General features: G+C 38.0%; 1 long non-coding RNA gene across 1 annotated transcript; it reads left to right on the forward strand.

Annotated features, from left to right (window-relative positions):
* The first annotated feature begins 290 nt into the window (after window positions 1-290).
* On the forward strand, window positions 291-1129 carry LOC148847323 (uncharacterized). The gene is made up of 2 exons (XR_016101233.1): window positions 291-762; window positions 845-1129. It is a non-coding gene; the product is annotated as an uncharacterized LOC148847323 (long non-coding RNA).
* Window positions 1130-4711: the final 3582 nt, after the last annotated feature.

The raw sequence follows: 4711 nt of genomic DNA on the forward strand, positions 1-4711 counted from the left end.
TTGAATGTGATAATGTGTACTTTTCAAAATACTTTGGCTATAAAAAGCACAAAAGAAGAATAGAATGCTTCGTGCTTCGATTGTGTGGTTCAGGACATTTTTGCTTTTTCGCAAAATGTGAAGGGGCAAATGTGTGAAGCCATATGGTAAATTTTTATGCCACTTTCTTAATTTGGGTCATAAAAGCCTTGTATTTATTTATTAATTGGCCTGATCGATGCTTCCTCATAAGCCCTCAAGAATTCCAGCAAATTCTTTAAACTCCTTTTGAAACTTCTCGCAAAGATGATGGTATCATCAGCGATCAAACTGTGAGAGATAGGAATAGTGCTATTCAGCATTTGAAAAAATTCCACATGCCCATTATTAAAAATAGTGGTGAGACCTCTACTTGTCCAAGACCTCTAGTGGATTTGAAATAGCCAATTGGCGAGGCGATCCATAAATAAGTATAGAGAACCAGCTAGCAATTGCAAACCCCATGCTTAACCAAATCAATCAATCCAAATTCCACTCCCTGTTTCTCTGCTGCCATCATCACCACTGTCATCGTCTGTATCCGACCACTTATATCCCCACCAGAAAACCTTCAGCCGCTCTCAGGTTAACCAAAAACCCTCTCTCTCCAACCACTTCTATCCCCTACAAAATGCATCGACAAGAATACCCAGCTATGCAAGATTTGGCAACAATTGTGACCGTAACATTTCGTCTGTTGCCTTCAGCATCAGCAAAGGAGTGTCAACAAGCATACCAAAGAAAGTAACAAGGATTTCAAATTTTGCTTCTTGAATTCTTCATTGTTCTCCTCAGAGATGCCAATGGGATATGGTTTTATTTACAGGAGGCGATTGTCTCAGCATGTGGGGGAACGAACTGCTGGATCGGTGTACAGAAATCCTCCTGGCATGGAGTTTCAGCAGGGAAGCTTATTGAGAAGGCTGGGCTGAAAGGCTTCAGAGTTGGCAATGCAGAGGTTTCCAAAGTTCATGCTAACTTCTTCATCGATACCGGCAGCTCAAATTCTCGAGAGATGTTTGAACTTATTGGCTTGGTTAAGGCAAAAGTTAAAAAAGAAATTTGGAATACAACTAACTCCAAGAAGAAATAGAATATGTTGGTCCATTCTGTAAATATTCACTAGTCGTGTCTCTGACCAAAAGCCATTAGGCGTCCAAGCTACCAGGGTCCATCCCTAATGACACCTTGCAAACCATGTCGAACGCGAACCTCCTTAATAGCTCTACATGTCGACCACCTTATTATTCGCCGAAGCCAACTCCAATAAGGGCAACAGCCGCTCTTCCACCAGCGTCTTCACCACGAACTCCCGCAGGGATTTGGTGGTGAACTCATGGCTTACTAACTTTCGCTGAGTTTGCCATATATAGCTCCCCATCCACATTGAATATGCCGTAGCATAGAAGGTCACCGAGCATCTCAGTGAAAGGCTTACCTTTAGGGAAAAAGAAGAATGGGTGAGTGTATTCGAGTTCGCAACTTCGCATTGCGATCGACCTCTAATAGACTTGAAGTCTTGAATGCAATTTCGTACGAAGCCTAACGACTTCACAGAATCAAAGTGTGCTAATGGGGAAACCAGAATTTAGTCTCATCACTTTTTCTAAAATTGTCTTCCTCTCTGCAACTATAGAATTTGTTCTTCAGTTCTGTTTTGAACTTGCAAATTTTTTCCGCTCCTCTACCTTTCCCTCTATTAAAGCGCCATTTCTTCAAGGTTCTTCAGATCTGATCATGAATACGGTATTGCGTCCCATAGTGTCACCACAGCCACCGTTGCCAGTACCGGCACCGGCCTCGGTGGAAATGAAACAGACCTGCTGACCTTGCCTCACGGTGAAATTGGAAGCCTCGGGAAAGAAGGCATCACCGGTGCAAGCCTATGTGGAAGAATTGGCTTCCCATTCCTTAATATTTTGCACCATTGAAAAAGAAGAAGAGTCCCAATTTCCGCCGAGACCTTTCTCCACTGAAGAGAAAGACGAGGGCAAATTTAACATTTTATTTCCTTCTGTTAACATTTAACGCAATGACAATTGTCAGAAAATTTAAGGGAACCGTAAGACAATAACTAGACAGTAGGAATACCACGTGTCATTAATTTAAGAGATTTATCCTTAAAAAAAATAAAATAAAATAGTAAAAATAAAAAGAAAACTTAATGGTGCTGGGATAGGGCCACGGTCATATAACGTAGCAACAAACTGTGTCCTCTGGGCAGGAATTCCTGCCCAGTGCCCAGCATGGGCAGCGAAAGTTTTCCCAAAGGAGGGTGGGATTGGCTTTGTGCTTTAAAAGCACAAACCTATAAGCTTATCTAAATACAACCTCATATTCTTGTAGTCATTTTTGATATAGAATCATTCCTACAACTATGGATTTAGGGAAAGAGGTTATTAGTGGTGTATGGCACTAAATACAAGAATATATATATATATATATATATATATATATATAATATATCACTTTTGCTCTTATAGCTGGCCACCTACCATTACCATGTGGCAAAAAGAAAAAAAAAATTAATTAAATGTACAATAGGAATAATAGGAATAAGAAGGATTTGAATGATCACCGGGAGAGGGAAACAAATATTCTAAAAGCTTGGGATAGAATGGAGTAGTGATGGAGTCAAGAATTCTTTTTTATTTTTTCTTTTTTGTGGGGGGTGTGAAGTTAAATAAGAAAAGGAGATGAGGAATAAATGAGATAGGGTTTGGAGAGAAATGGAATTAAAAGCTAAAAAGGTTTGGATCTATTACAGTTTTTTTAAGAAAAAATAAACAATTTTTTCAATTTTAAGTTTAGAGGAGTATTAGAGTGATTCTTAACATTTGAATGGAACTTTCAAGATTGAGAGGAAGGGCCAAGAACACACTTATTGCGTTTCTGGCCTGTTTCCACCTATATATAAATAATAGTTTTGTCCCTCAATGAAATTGATTCTTTTTTGTATTAATCACTGTCGGACACCAAATAGGAGATCCGCTTCTATCATGGCAAATCTGTGCCCACACTGATCTAACAACATTTCCCAACCTTGCATTGGAAATATCTCCTCATGAAATAAAGCACATCAGTAAAGAAATATTCTTAATACAAGCAGTAAAAGACTGTTCAAATGGGCTTTGCCCTGACTGAAGCCGAACTCATCAAATAAAGGTCATTACTCTTTTAAGTAAACAGTACAACAACGTTAGATCAAGAGCTCTTTTGTTACAGACATGATAATAATGGAATTCCAAATATATTGCACCACCGGTGAAATAATTCATCCAGCGTGGGCTATCCCCTATCCCTTAGTTGGTTTGAATGGAGTTGAGATGGAATAAGGCATTAAACACGTTGAGCCAAAATTTCCAAATTAAATCTAGTTGATAACGAGAAGTCTGAAATCTGAATTGACAGCCATCTTGCCTTCCATCCATTAGGTGAAACAAACAAGATGGGACGGAGGGGGTCTCAAATTGTTTTATCTATTTAATAACTAGACAATATATATTGGAGAACAAATTAATTAATTCGCTCACGAGATCATACTGTTCGCGTGAAGACAACGTACAAGTCTCTCTCGCAACTGGCTTCAATTCTTTGCATTATTTCATTGATCTGTTATGTATTGTCTCAATACAAGAAAGGTGGAAGATGAGTGCGGGAAATAATTAAATAGCCCAGGTCTGTCGCTTGTCTAAACTTTCAACAAGAATAAGACCCTTGGCTCAAAACTAAACCACCGTTCAAAACCCAATTTATTAGTGCAAATAGAAGAAGATCATGAGAGAGAGAGAGAGAGACATTGAAAATACTGAAAGCTACATATCGCTGAGTGGAGTTCAGTCTTACTCAAATCGATATGTGTATACAAATATAATACAAAAACTTTTGTAATGTCATTACCATGCATTAAAATGACTTTTTGATAATAAGAAAAAAGAAAAAGAGAATCAACTTTATCGCGATAGTCCTCTTAACTAGTCGTTGCACCAACATTCTTCACGTGTCAGTCGTAGGCCTTTGGAAAGGAAGGAAATCACTTTTGAAAAAATAGGTAGAAATGGGTGGATAGAGATAACATAGATGGCACAAGAGATAAAGCAAGCATACAAAATATAATGTGATATATCATGATGAAGTTAATTAAAGTTAGTAAATTTTTTTTTTTTTAATCCCAAACTTTATTCTTGGTGGAAGGAGCAGTCAAGGTGTTTCTTTTTTAAAGTGGCCTAGGAGAGGGACCTAAATATAAACAACAAAAAGAAGAAAATAATTTTAAATGTGGTTCTATTCATATATTTAATTAAGGTAAACTATATATATTAAGGTTTCATTTAGAATGGAAAAGGGAAAGATGATTCTATTTTGGGAGAAATGCGGTTCAGCCCAGGGTCAGAATTTATAGGCTCAAAGTACTGTTGGGGTAAGTGCTAATTCGGAATTGATGCTAATTCATGGGTGGGTGTTGGTGCATAGAGTGTGGGTTGCTAACATTTTAAATGTTTATAGTTCTACAGTTGAAATCAAAAATTTGCATTGGGCCTGTCCATACTTTTCCATACTTTTTTGGGGCGAAGGATGATTCCCACTTGAAATGTTGTTTTTTGGAGTTTGCATTTAATTAGCTTTAGAAACAAGGGGATCCACACTATCACATCAACCAATCTTCACTCGTGAGTAGACCTATTCATGGGCC

Source organism: Nelumbo lutea, chromosome 6 (genome assembly GCF_056320005.1).
Source record: "Nelumbo lutea isolate HS-2025 chromosome 6, American lotus-T2T, whole genome shotgun sequence".
Taxonomy (NCBI): domain Eukaryota; kingdom Viridiplantae; phylum Streptophyta; class Magnoliopsida; order Proteales; family Nelumbonaceae; genus Nelumbo; species Nelumbo lutea.